Here is a 15,124-nt window from a genome sequence, read left to right as displayed (position 1 = left end):
AAAAAACAAATACATGATTGAATTAAATTATTTCAAAGTGTATATGGAAAAAATAGGTTAAAACATTTTAACACTTTTTGAAAATACTATTTTAAAAAAGTAAATATAGATTGAATTTTCCATGTATTAGAGCACATTACATAAATATAATTGAAATGATATGGCATAAGCTAAAAACTAACCATGTAAATAGCCAGAATTGAGAAATCCCAAAATAACATTGTATAATGTTTACAATAAAAGAAATTGTATTAATGTATATAAAAAACATTTCTGTTTTGAATGGACGAGAAGACAAGAATGACTCAAAAAAAAAAAATCAAAGGAACTAAAATTCCTATGCTTACGTTCTTCTGCCAAATTTCTATCTTGAAGAAGATTGTTTGGGGTGGGGGCGGAGTGAATCTCGAAAATCTTCTGGAGTCTCACTGCAGGAGAGTGGAAAAATTTCTCAACTATACAACCATGGGTATAAAATACGTGTTCCTTTTCTGACCAAAAAGTCATTGTTTTTAATTTAAATTAAACTGAATGGCTAGAATAGAGATTTGTAATGAAATTTGTCTGATCATGGGCACCGCTCTTTCTAATCCTATAAAAAGAAAGAATGAGACTTAATTTCTCTTAATATAGCCCCCAGATAAAGACTTATACTTCCTTTTAGCTATATTACTGCACAGAAAGCATTCAAATTTTTACTTAAAACTTATCTATTGCATACTATTAATTAGGACTTAATGTGCAGGTTCATTAAGGATATGCAACCACTGGATTTATTTTGGCTTTTATTTTAATTGCAATAGCTATAATATAAAATCTATTATCCTGCACTTTTTAAAATTATAATATATCCTTATGTAGTTTGAGTTAAAAAATGATCAGGAATGCATGTAATGTTCCTATTGGTCATGACCGGTTATACAAATCTACTTTTATCTCAAATATTCTTAAAGGTAGGTTCATATTTTAAATCTCATTAAATTAAAAATTAAAAGACACAAAATTATCAACCTAGAAAAATGGCTTTTATTCTCTAGTTTCATCTTGATAATAGACATTTATTGTTCACTTTCTGTTTTAAATTATAGTGTGCTGACTTGAATCTGACAATAGGCTTTATTTAGTTTAGTATGTGTTTCCAGAGGTAACTGTAACATTCTTTAATACCTACTAAGATAGTTTCTCATATGATGAAACCCTTATTCCTAGATCTGTACACTATGAACCAGGTGCTGACGCAGAGGTTTTAAAAGTGGAAATTAGGGGTGCCTGGGTGGCTCAGTCGTTAAGCGTCTGCCTTCAGCTCAGGTCATGATCCCGGGGTCCTGGGATCGAGCCCCACATCGGGCTCCCTGCTCAGTGGGAAGCCTGCTTCTTCCTCTCCCACTCTCCCTGCTTGTGTTCCCTCTCTCTCTGTCAAAATAAATAAATAAAATCTTTTTTTAAAAAAAAGTGGAAATTAAAAAAAAAAAAAATCCTGATTGGAATTCAGGTAAAACCATCCTGCACAATTCTAACAACATACAAACAGGCAAGATTATAAATGCAATACAATTGCAGCAAAGTGGGATAATTATATCAAGAAAGACTGTTGTCCTGTTGTATTGATTCCTATCAAATTTGTCACTAGATATTAAACTTTATGGGGTGGTCATTATCAGTCACTTTAATTCCTGGTTTAAATAAGTGACTGCATTATCATTTTCAATTACATTGACATTATTCATTGTCAGGGACATCTTTGGAGGAAAATAAACCTATATCTCTAATATTCCTTTTCTGGAATTGAAGAAGTGGAGTCAGGTCATGGGAGGTGTTCTATCAACTGTGAATAGGGCACAAACCTGAGGATTACTAATTATAGATGAAATTTCAAGAACTTCTTGGAGTTGAAAACATTTGATTCTTTTTGTTGTTTCATCAGTTTTTTTAACTCAAAATTGAGGAAAAAGCAAAATAATAATGAGAGACCATTAACACTAAGCACAGTGTTCTCAACTGCCAGGGTTAAATACAGGGAAATTTTTGAAATATATTAATATAAGAAATAAACTTGGTGTATGATAAAAAACTGATTATTTAAAATAAAGGTTTAACAGCAACAAACAGCATTTTTAAAAAGCACTCCTTTTTAAGGGACTTTCAAAGAAAATTCAACTATCTCACTTCTTAAATGGTGAAATTAAAGCTCAGAATTTAAGGGGTACTTGGCTGGCTCAGTTGGTTGAGCATGTGGCTCTTGATCTCAGAGTATGAGTTTGAGCCCAATATTGGGTCTAGAGATTACTTAAAAATAAAATCTTAAAAAAAAAAAAACCTCAGAATTTAAGACATGTACATCAATGTTCTTTCTACTGTATCATATAACAGTGACATTAGATTGCTATTCTGCAGTATATTAAATACTAAATTTCACATTGGCTAAATACCATTTCTTTGATAAATGAATCAGCTTACAATGTTTTCTTTGAAAGTCTATCCAGTTTGTGTAAACAATATTGGACAGATTAGTAATGCATGGTAGAGTATGGATATATATGTATCTCCATATATAATGTCTCTATCTTTATATATCTATTTACAGTCATAAATTCTATTTACTACTTATAAAATTCTGCTGGTCCTTGATCTTGGAGGGATGGTAATTACTTTTAACTGGATGTGGGGTAGAATTTTTAGATAGATTGACCTGGACAAAAATTTGGTTATTCTTATAGCTAAAAATGTAAAAATGACCGAACAAATTCAGAATCTACCCAAGATATATTCAAGAGTTGAGGAAAGAATAAGACATGGGGCAAATTAGAAGGCAGCGATTAGAGAAAACTAAGCCTCTTTTACATATTGCCCTGCCCTTGATCCATTCTATACACTATTTATATTTCTATGGACAATCTTAGATGACTAGAAATTAGATTATTTTATGAAAGCTTCCATAATGGCTACTGTTATTTGGTAAGTTAATGTCCCTAAGGAAGAAATAGATATTTGTCTCTGTTTTCATTTTACAGGGAAGCATTTTCACCTATAGCACTACTAAGTTATTAACTTTTATAATTACCCATTTTTCTTGGATATTAAGAATTAATAAGCAATCTTCTAAGAGAGAGAAAGTGGAAGAAAGTTCAAGATGCCCAGAGTCCAAACTTCCTTTTTAGTTGGGGTCTTGTGAGATGGCATTAAAGAAGGGAGAAAAGCATTTCTCTTTTCTCTGGTTCCTTCTCTTGTTAAGAAAAATGTTTCTTCTTCTAGGGGCTCCTGGGTGGCTTAGTCCATTTAAGTGGCCGACTCTTGATTTCAGCTCCAGTCATGATCTCAGGGTCCTGGGACTGAGCCGCCCCCCTCCCATTGAGCTCCACCTTCAGCAGGGAGTCTGCTTGAGGATTCTCTCTCTCTCTCCTTTTACCCCTCCCCCACAATGCTCGCTCTTTCTCTTTCAAAAAAAAAAGTTTCTCTTTCTGAGGAAGTATCTCTGGAGCTTATTCCAGTGCAGAAACTGCTGTTCTGATGGCCAAAATTAAGTGTTCTTTATTTTGTCCAGCTTTGAGTCATCTTCAGCAAGTATCACTCTTCCATATCAATTGTTCTGATTCCAATAAACAAGCCCCCATCTTCATCTGCGAAAGTCCTTGTGGAAGCTGTACTCAAAGAATCATATTGTTTGGATTGTTTTGGTTTTCAATTGGTTGTTCCAGGCAAGCTTCTGGAAACTGATACTTTAAAAATCCAGATCATGATAATCTGAGCAATTTCCTTCATCTCAGACTTTTGCTGTGTTTTCTCACATGAATGAAATAAACAAACAGATTTTGTATTAAAAGTATCAAACTGACAACTTCCATAATTATATATACATTCTATATGAATGTCTTTGCTAACATGTAGCCAGATTGTGAGTTAAATTTAGCTTAATTTAAATTAAGACAATTTTTTCAAGGTTTGAAATAAGATTTTTTTAATTCATATGTGATACAATAAAAAATTATCCCAGATAATCATTCTCAAAAGTTGCAAATGTGTTCTGATGGATAGAATATGTTTGTTTCAATGCTTTGTGTATTAAATATTGAAGTGTTGCCTCCAATACTCTCTATGGGTTTATATTTTGCTTGATTGTTCAACTTTATATGTGAAAATAGCCTCATAAACATAAAGACCCTAAATTTTGCAAATTCTTATATAATCCCACTTTATTAATGTATTTGAAAAGATTAACAAAAACTATTTTGTAAACAACTGATCACCTGCAATGCTATCCTCTTTACTGTTTTGAATTTTCTATTTTCCTCTGTAGTTAATCTGAACTAGGCCCACACAAGTTTCCTTTATAATCAAATGTCCCTTGTTATGGGGAATTTTTTATCTTCTCTACATACCTGCATTATATTATTTCCACCTAATTCCACTCTTTGCTAAACATGATTTAATCAGATGTCTTAAAATCCTGAATTAACACTTAATAAAGAATTTTTTTCTTACTTGATAATTATTGCTTCATTCAAAGTAAAATAAACAACCTATTACTTCAGAAAGTGTGGTGGACAACATACCATATGGAACCTGACATTGTACACTGTCCCAGATTAAGCCTCTTCACTCTGGCTGTGGGGCTGTCTTACATGTATGGTGATTTTACTTAAACCCACAGTCCCATATGTTGCATAATTACAGCTCCACAGATAATATAATCTGACCAGTATGACTTGTCTCCGTAATGCTTTAACACACTCTGGGTTACAAAGACCATATCCTGTACTTACACCTATAGTAATTTAAACAAAGTGCTACATTTGCAATTACAAATTAAAATACATTGTGATCACTCCAAGCTTTTGCTCTTACTTAGAAAAACAAGGAATTTGAAGAACACAATTTGTATCGCAAAATTATAATTAAATCTGCAAAATATATGACATAAATTTTTAAGTATATTAATGTATTTTTCTAAGTCGTCTTCTTCTTCTTCTTCTTCTTTTTGGCATACAATTAGTGGCTTTTGGACTTTTTTTTTTTTTTAAGATTCTATTTAATTTGGTGGAGAGAGCAAGAGAGCACAAGCAGGGGGAGCCCCAGAGGGAGAGGGAGAAGCAGGCTCCCCGCTAAGCAGGGAGCCCGATGCGGGACTTGATCCCAGGACCCTGGGATCATGACCTGAGCCAAAGGCAAACGGTTAACCGACTGAGCCACCCAGGCACCCTGCTTTTGGACTATTTGTAACATTCACAATTACTTTTGGGAGCAAAATTCACATTTTACATTATTTAAAGCATCATTTCATTTTGTTTTATATCATGTTTATGAATCTCTGAATCTGTGTAAGTTTGTGTCTATGTAAGTCTGTACTTGTACTTGTGTGTCTGGGTATATGTTTGTATGTCTGTGTGTGTATTAGAATTACTTGAAATAGATACCAGATAAGGATATATGTTTTCAATTACTAAAAGAAAAAAACATAAATTTAATGATGAAAACTAAAATAGTGCTCAAAAATAAACCTTAAAATGCTTTAAAAAATATTTGTATTCTCAGTTCCCTTTATAAAAAACATTCCCAGAATAACGATTTTCCTTTTTTAGTGGCTATTGTATATTTCTTGATAGAATGAACAAAATAACACCATTATTCTATGTTGAAATTTGTTTTAAACTAGAATATATCAAATGATAATAATTTCCTCAGAATCATTTGGAAAGCAAACATCCAATATAGGTACTTTATGAATATCACCACCCATTTGCTTTTCTCTTTCCTTCAAGTTGAACTTTGTGTGGCAACTAAAAGCCTGAAAACTAATCGGATTTGCACTGTGGTTGGTACATCAGAGCACTGCTTTTAGAATTGACATTCTGTGGGAAATGAAGTAAAACCTTATTATGCAACAAATTATACAATTTAAATAAAGAAGCAGCTGGCCATCACAAGGTTTTATGTGAGAATCATAGCAAACTTTGCACAACTTTATGGAATCAGATTTCCAATGGATTTGTTATCAGCTGTGGAAGATTCACAGTGGCAATTCAATTACCACTACTTATAGGGAGTAATTGGCATTATTCAATGATTCATAAATCAGGAAGCATTCCATCTAGCAAATAGAAAGGAGGTCCACAAAGCTGTAGAAAAGGAAAAGTTTTTAAAGGCAGAAAGGAGGTGAAAAAAGGAAATGATTAGCAAAAAATGCATTGTTTTAAGCAAGGTCATTTTCCAAAGGGGAATGGAAAGGTCTCAGGGGATTACCTCCTAGTGTTGACCAGGTAATTCCAGGTTGACTGGTTAAAGATTCCTGGGAGAAGCTGAAACTGCAATTAGGTTAAGCATTAAGTCTTGGTTTGCTGATGTGGGGCTTAGCAAAACTGACTCCATTTTGAGACTCATCTCCTTTTTAACATTATGCATGGATGGCCAGAAAATAATCTTGGAAAAGACAAATAGTGTAGTCCTCAGAAAAACTGTGTGTTATCAGTTTGGAACTTGAAAGGGTAACATTCTAAAGAGCAAGATTATTAGGGGCCCCTGGGTGGCTCAGTTGTTAAGCATCTGCCTTCAGCTGGGGTCATGATCCTGGCGTCCTGGGATCAAGCCCCACATGGGGCTCCCTGCTCCGTGGGAAGCCTGCTTCTCCCTCTCCCACTCTCCCTGTTTGTGTTCCCTCTCTTGCTGTGTCTCTCTCTATCAAATAAATAAATAAAATCTTAAAAAAAAAGCAAGATTATTAATCCAAAGCCTCAGAAGTAATAAATAATTACTTCACTCAAAGCAGTCTGAACTAAGTGAGGTTAAGGTAAAGGGGAAAGACAACACCAGAAAGGAAAGAAGGAAACATAACCTGAAGAGAATTGCACATTATGGCCAAGTGCTTAGACTCTGCTTTTACAACAACTGGGAACCACAAAGCTAAGTCACTTCTTTAGATTGAGAAATTTAACAGGATCTTTGTCCCTTTAAAATTTTTCAGTCTGATCTCCTACTCTGTAATGGAGCAAGACAGGCAATAATTCCAGTCTCATAAGGCCTTCCATCTCTGGAAACTATTTTCTTCAATTTTTGCACAAAAACTAGCCAACTCATGTCTGCACTCATCTCTATCTTGTAATAACCAATAATAGTCACTATACACTATTATTTTCAGGTTTTGAAGTCACTTCACCAATATCCAGAGGCTTCAGAGGCTTCAGTTTTACCTTTTTTTTTTTTTTTCAATTTCCTAACACGAATCTCCAAGTTTTCAAAATTCAATTTTATTTTTTTTCTTGTCTGCCATCTCCCAAATACCATGCCATATAGTTTAGGTTTTTGGCAATGGGTGAACCCAATAGTATGCTAATAAATATTTAACAACCAGATATCCATAAAATAAAATAAAACAAACATAAAAGCTTTGATTTGTAGCACCTGAATATTTCTTTGGTGTTAATACTTCTACCATGGATATTTGAGGCTATGCTCCATCTATCAATGAATGCAGAGTTGCGTTCTCTTGACGCATCAGTAGGAGGCCCAATATGAGACAAACTTTTGGTATATTTTTTTTTACAACTTTCTGTATTAGTAAAGGTAATAATAGACACAATTCTAATCTAGGTTGTATTTGCTGTTTGAAATGGTCCTATTAGTTTCACATCTTTTAAAATACAACTTTGCAGTTCCTCTGGGTGTGTTTCTTAGCCATTTAAACTCACTTACTTTGACCAAGAGAATGTGCCAGTTCTGAGCGTCTGTCTCAAGAATCATTGTACTTTATTTATTCTCTACTTTATACCTATGCCTTCACTTTGAGAGCAAGCTCAGACCAGCCAGCTGAGGGATTTTAGAAACATGAGGGAGACAGTTGAGCCCATCAGCCGTGAAGAAGCATGTACCCCCAGCTCTCAGAAGCCACCACCCAGAAACAGTAGCAAACCTAGCTGGGACCAAATTCAGCCCAGATTAGTTGAACCACACTGTCTCTGTATAGACCACATATTTGACCCATTACAGATTGCCAACAATCCCAAATGTGATATCCATATCACACACTACAATGGTCTAGAACTGAAGCTTAATTTTATTTCTCTCTTTCTGTACACACACACACACACACCTCAAGCACTTTCTTGACAACTTGAGGAAGTTTACGTTTGTTAAAAGTTGACTATCAATAAATCTTATTATTTAATGCATTTGAACAATATTTCTATCAGATATTTCTTTTTCTTTTTTCTCCATATCTATACTACTGACTGTTAACTGAAGTGATGGCCTAATTTCTCAGCATCAACCTGGCTCCTTTCATTGCCTTGCCACTTACTTTCTTCTTATAACTTTGTCCTAAACTTATTCGGTGATGTTCAAATGTTCTTTCCAAATAAGGAAGCAAATTTATTAATGGAAACCCCTCTTTCAAGTACCTCTTGAGGCTCAGTTTGCAGGTGCTCAGTGAAGAAACAAACAATAAACAAATTAACAAACTTCCGTTTCAAAGAAATTTACTTTTTAGGACATAGCCATAGATATACATGGGTTTTTGTCTTTGCACAATTTCACCAATTTTCCTCGCTATTTTTAAATTTTTTTTTTAAATTTTTAAGTTTTTTTAATTTAAATTCAATTAGCCAATCATTAGTTTTTGATATAATGTTCAATGATTCATTGGTTGAATATATTACCCAGTGCTCATCATATCACATGCCCTCTTTAATGCCCATCACCCAGTTACACCATCCTCCCACCCACCTCCCTTTCTGCAACCCTCAGTTTGTTTCCCAGAGTCAAGAGTCTCATATGGTTTGTCTTCCTCTCTGATTTCTTCCCATTCAGTCCTCCCCCCAACCCCTATTGTTCTCTGTTCTACTAAAGTTCCTTAAATAATAGTCTTATATGGAACACCAATCTTTGAGAAAAGTTTTCAATTAGCAATAATCGCGCCTTGGATAAACCTCATTGGCTACGATACTGCCACTGTGCAAAGCTGGAACACTAATCTTTGAAAATTGTGAAATGCCTCAAGAGTTTGCATTAGACAATGTGGTGATCAGACCCCAAGGTGACTTCTAATAATCCTTGTCTTTGGTATTGACACTTTTGTGGGATTCCCTCTCGCTGAGTGTGGGCCAGATCTGTGATTTACTTGTAACCAACAGTATATGCAAACAGGATGGCTTGACACTCCCTTCACTTCTTGATGGCAAAGGTGGTAGGAAGTCACTCCCATCATTACCTTTTATAAGACTCAAACTTGCTAGTAAATCTACCTATCATATCTATCTATCATCTATCTATCAATCTATCTATCATCTATCTATCTATCTATCTATCTATCTATCTATCTATCTATCTATCCGTCAGTTGTGGGAGAGTCTGTGTTGTATGAATGGAGGTCTTTGTCCTTGGATTCCCCGACCAGAAGATTTACATGGGGATCTGTGCTCCAATGAAGACAGCCAGAAGGAAAGTAGTAAGCACAAAGCAATTTACTAAAGCAAAAGTACACTCTCAGGGTGGCAGAGTGGGCAGGTTCTGGTTGATGGAACCAGACCCTAGGTTATTTTGGGATTGGATATTATTGGGTCTCTCTGGGCTGGGAGGAGGTCTGACATACAGTGGGGTGGTCTCAAATGAAGGCCCTTCCAATCATTTGGGAAACTCCTACAGGTTGGGAAGGGGAGTTTTTGACCCAACGAGGTTTGTAACCCAACCGTCCAGGCAGCCTTTCTCCCTCCACCTGGGAGGGGCTATGCTCTCAAAGCAAATGCATTAAAATGAGTGTAGGGGCTATCCTGGGGCAGAGGTGGAAGAGGAGAGCACATGCTCTGCACCTGAGCTCTTTGGTCTGTCAGCCCCAAGGTCTTGGAAACCACAAGGTCAGGATGTTGTGCCCTCCAGCTTTTAATAGGTAGCTTACTTATCACCTTTCTTGCCTCCAGTTCATGTTTCTGTCATTCACCTTCAAGAACTTGGGACTCTGCCCCTGGGCATTCTTTCCACTGCTTATATCTTTCTTCTACCTACTCTATATCTATCTATCTATCATCTATCTATCTATCTATCTATCTATCTATCTATCTATCTAGCATCATCTCTCTATCATCTATCTATCTATTGGTTTGTTTATAACTTCTCTTAATGTCTTTGAAGATGCAAGCTGCCATGAATGCTGTCAAAAATAATAAGAACAAGAAAGAAGATCATTCTCTAGTAGATCTTTGAAACAGAAACTTCAATTCTGGCTAACACATTCATAGCAGCATTGTGAGACCCTAGCTAATATGCCTGGATTTCTAACCCATAATAAGTTTGAGAAAATAAATGAGGTTGTTTGAAACTGCTAAGTTTGAGGTAATTTGTTATGAAGCATAGAGAACTAATCACAGCATGTCTCCTCCCAGAGAGAAAGAATATATTCTAGTTAACTTTGACGAAGTCCAGAAAACAATTATCCTACCATCATCCTTTTTAACAAACCCCCATCCTCATAACTTTCTGCAGCTTCTTTAATTATATTGATTTAATTATGTTTTCAAAGAGTTTGTTTTTTCTTCACATTTCTGATATTTCAAATATTTTATTTTGGTTATTAAAAGTTTATACAAGCTTAGTATTTTTTCACACTCATTTTGTAATAAGACATTTTATGATTGATAGTTTTACTAACAAATGCATGAAAAGGAAATGGCAATTTATAAATTGTAATTCTAAGTTATATTTCCAATTTAGAAATCAGAAATTGGTTGTTACAGTAAAGTCACAATTTGGGGGATATACAATATTGTTTCATTTTTAATTTTCTGCTCATATAGTTAATATAAAATCACTTAATTGACCATTGAATTTTAAATGTGTATGTGTATAAATAGCAGAGCTAGAGTGAACCTATGTCTAACTCTAAAACCCATAGTCTTAGACATTAGTGCTATTTTATCATCCTTATATTTATATTCTTTGCCATAAGTATGATAGAATTAATGTTATCTATTAATATTAATTAAATTTGTATTCAACTATTTTAATTAAATCTGATTATGGTTATTATTTATTTAAATAATAGTTATTGAGCAGCTACTATATTTTTTTTTTTTTTAAGGATTTATTCATTTGAGAGAAGGAGAGGGAGAGAGAGAGGGGAGGGGCAGACGGAGAGAATTTTCAAGAAAACTCTCTGCTGAGCAGGGAGCCAGCTGTGGGGCAGATCCCACAACCCATGAGATCATGACCTGAGGTGAAGCCAGGAGCCAATATTCAAATGACTGAGCAACTGAGGCACTGCAGAGCTATTATATTTAAAACACTGTGTTAATACTGTGCTGGGGGTGGAGAGATAAGCAAAAAAGATTGGTTTCCTGCTCTTATAAAACTTAACACTATATGGTGATCAGAGATAGCCACATTAATCAAATAGTCATTCTAAAAAATGGTTTACAAATTGGTATATAAAAGCTAAAGGAAAACATCTGTGGTTCATTGATAAACCATGTGTTGTTTAAAGTACATTCCTCTGAGTTGTATGACTCTGATTTTGGTTCAAAGAGGATTCTGGGCTTTCTTTATCTTTGAGCCACTTTGTGGTTATCCAAGTGCTAGATAACTGATGCACTTGCAAATAAATGTCTGTAGACATGCAAATAAATTCTGCCCAGTGGAGAGACTAACCTTTTCTTCCCACTCCTCTGTTCTACTTCCTCACCTGATGGAAAAATGGCAGCCAGCCATTTACAAATTTACTTCAGTAAACTTTGTTTGGCAATCTGTGTTTTACCAAGCCCTCCACATGATTCTGATGAACAGATACGTTTGGGAACCATTTCATAGGTGATAGAGGCTTCACGTTTGTGTTTTGATGGAATTTGGAAATTAGACCCAAATTGTACTAAGAACAGTTAGTGGGGAGTGATAACATGGCTGTCAGGAATAAAAACAATTGGAACTATTCTGGCTTAAAAGGAGAGGAGATAAGATAACTATGGGGGGGGTAGTAATGTAGTTAAGGGTTAGTTGCTTGATGTTTGTTGTAGCTTTTTTAAATAGATATTTAAGGATAGTTAAAGGCAATAGGAAAGGATCTAGTCTGGAGAAAAAGTCTGAATATAAAATAAAATAAATGTATTATAACTTAAAAATATTCTTTTTTTTTTTTTTAAAGATTTCATTTATTTATTTGAGAGAGAGAGAGCACAAGAGAGGGGAGCGGGAGAGGGAGGAGCAGACTCCCCGCTGAGCAGGGAGCCCGATGCGGGACTCGATCCCGGGACTCCAGGATCATGACCTGAGCCGAAGGCAGTCGCTTAACCAACTGAGCCACCCAGGCGCCCATAACTTAAAAATATTCTTAAGAAGACTGAAGAAGATAAAGTCCAAAGTAAATATTTTCAAGTTCACCATTAGATGAGAATTGCTATTTGCTTTTAGTGAAGATTTGGCAAAGTTTTCTGTAAAGTGTAAGTATTTTATGCCTTGAGGAGCAGTCTTTGTTAAAACTAGTCAACTTTGCCATTTCATCAGGAAAGCAGACATCAACAAATAAGAGAATGGGCATTGCTGTGCTTCAGTAAAACTCTTACTTGCCAAAGTAGGCAGCAGGGTCATTTTTGGCCCATGAGCTAAGTTTCCAGCCATTGTTTAAATGGAACAGGAACAAAAGAGTAGAAGATACTGAGCTATAAGAATGCTTTTGTGTTGGTATATTTGTAGAATAAAGATGGAAGGGGTTGACTTTTTCTTTTTTTTTTTTTAAAGATTTATTTATTTATTTGAGAGAGCGAGAATGAGAGAGAGAGAGTACATGAGAGGGGGGAGGGTTAGAGGGAGAAGCAGGCTCCTCGCCGAGCAGGGGGCCCGATGCGGGACTCCATCCAGGGACTCCAGGATCATGACCTGAGCCGAAGGCAGTTGCTCAACCAACTGAGCCACCCAGGCGCCCGGGGTTGACTTTTTCTTATTGTTACGGTAATATCTGTAATTTAGGTGACAAAACAATCTATTGATCTTCTGTTTTGAGGGAGTGATTACAGGAGAGCAGGACATATTTAAAAGTAATCAAAGCATGAGTTGATCTGAAAAAATTAGGAGAATTTCTTGGTGTGTTGAGGGTAATCTGAGATTTATAATCAAAACTTTGCCTGCTCTGTTCAAACTTTCTCTAATAACTCTCGTCTGGAAAAAATAGTTGAGTTCAGTAGAGTTAGAGTGTTGCAAGTTAAGTGAAAACAAAACAAAAGGTAAAAAGGGGCAAAGGGCTTTTACAGTATTTTCAATGCTGTTAATGAGCTTGTGATCTGTAAAGTCTATGCTACACAGGAAGAGAAGAAAACCCTACCGAATTATGAAGTATAGAATACCAATGGACCTAATGTGTCCATAAAGTAAAAAGACAGTTCTAATGGTATAAAACTGAATAAAGAAAACCTCATTTAAAGTGAAGTCAGAGAAAAAAAAAGTGAAATCGGGAGGCCAGAGAGGGGGCTCTCATGCCCTACAAATTCTCATTAACTGCTGTCCCCTACAGGAGGAGACATTGCATTCCCAACAGCAAAAAACCTACTTCACTACTTTAGAAGAAATTCTTTCTTCTTGCTCAGCAACAAACTCAGCCAATTAGAAAATTCCACAACTCAGCCAATGAGAAACCATTACTACCCAGAACTCTCACTTTCCTCGATGGACTTCCAAAGCAGCCCCTCCCAACCTCCTCCTTTTCTTTATAAAGCAGCAGTTCCTCTCCTTTGATCTCAGGGCTTACCTATGGTTTGCTGTAGCTTACGTGTCCCAAATTGCAATTCCTCTGCTATTCCTCAGTAAACCTATTCCACTGGTAAAATAACTGGCTATTTTACTTTTAAGGTTGACAGTGGTAAACACTGTGAAAAAATGAGAAGCTTGTGAGTTCCAGAGAAATAATTCTAGGGGGGCAAAGACAGCTACATTAAAATTATCTATGAATGTTTTAATTTAATTTATTTAAAGGATAATTTAAATTTTATTTTGACTGTGTTTTACATGATTTAAGTAACCATCTTTTATTTTATTTATTTTCTTAAAGATTTTATTTATTTATTTTAGAAAGAGTGAGAGAGAGCAGAAGCCGGGGTGGAGGAGAGGCCGAGGGAGAAGCAGACTCCCTGCTAAGCAGGGAGCCAGATGCAGTACTTGATCCCAGGACTCTGGGATCCTGACCTGAGCCGAATGAAGGCAGGCACTTAACCAACTGAGCCACCCACGTGCCCTAGTGATCATCTTTTAACCAAATATTGCCAAGCTATTTTTGTATCCTTTGATACATGTTTAAGATTACGTTGGGCACCTTCAAATAGCAGTGCTAATAGGAAAAAAAAAAATCAGTCATACTCAAATCATGAATGAAGCTTTTGCCATGAATGAAATACAAGTAGTGAGAGGTCATACTGTACTAATGAAAGTTTCATGGAAGTTTCATTAGAGAAAAGAAGTGAAAAATTAAGAAATCACACATTGACTAGGCTTCATTAACTCAAAATAATCTGAAGCTTAATGATTTATCTTTGATTAAGCAACATAAGCATTATATTGAACTTTAATTAAAATGCATTATTTTTGTAGATTTGTTTGTATTAGTATGATTATATGTGTTAATATGGCAATGTTCTGATGGTTATTTGGTTAAAGATTGTTGCTATTTGCTTACACATATCCCAGTAATGTAATTAAAATGATGTAACTAAAAAAGGGGGACAAGTTTGAACAATGATGTTACAGGTGATGCAAACATTTTAGGTAATTTAAATATATCAAATGTTAGTTCAGATGATGATAATTATGGGTCATATGGTGAAGATGCACATTTTTATGTAAATTCGAAAATAAATCTTAAAATAACTCAAGCTGGCTTCGTTTGGTGCATGCCACCGTTCTTGGCTACATTCAAATCCCTTTGGAATGCAAAAAGTCCTAATGAAAGCTATGATTAACTAGTTACATAGTTCATAACTGAGGTCTAATTATAAGTTTAGACATCTCCTTGCCTAACAAAGAAAAAGTCATTGCTGCTGACAGCTACACAAGCTATAAAAGCTGGGAAATGTCTAAGTAAGGGCATTTAAAACAGCTGTGACATTGTCAGGGTAAAACCCTGCCGTTTCTCTTAGGTGAAGTGAGAGAAGATGTAGTATCATTAAGT

General features: G+C 35.4%; 1 pseudogene; it reads right to left on the bottom strand.

Annotated features, from left to right (window-relative positions):
* Positions 1-8,827: 8,827 nt before the first annotated feature.
* On the bottom strand, positions 8,828-8,949 carry LOC115939344 (U4 spliceosomal RNA; annotated as a pseudogene).
* Positions 8,950-15,124: the final 6,175 nt, after the last annotated feature.

Source organism: Leptonychotes weddellii, chromosome 7 (genome assembly GCF_054177405.1).
Source record: "Leptonychotes weddellii isolate Sample4059 chromosome 7, ASM5417740v2, whole genome shotgun sequence".
Classification (NCBI taxonomy): domain Eukaryota; kingdom Metazoa; phylum Chordata; class Mammalia; order Carnivora; family Phocidae; genus Leptonychotes; species Leptonychotes weddellii.
This window is presented reverse-complemented; position numbering and strand designations above follow the sequence as displayed.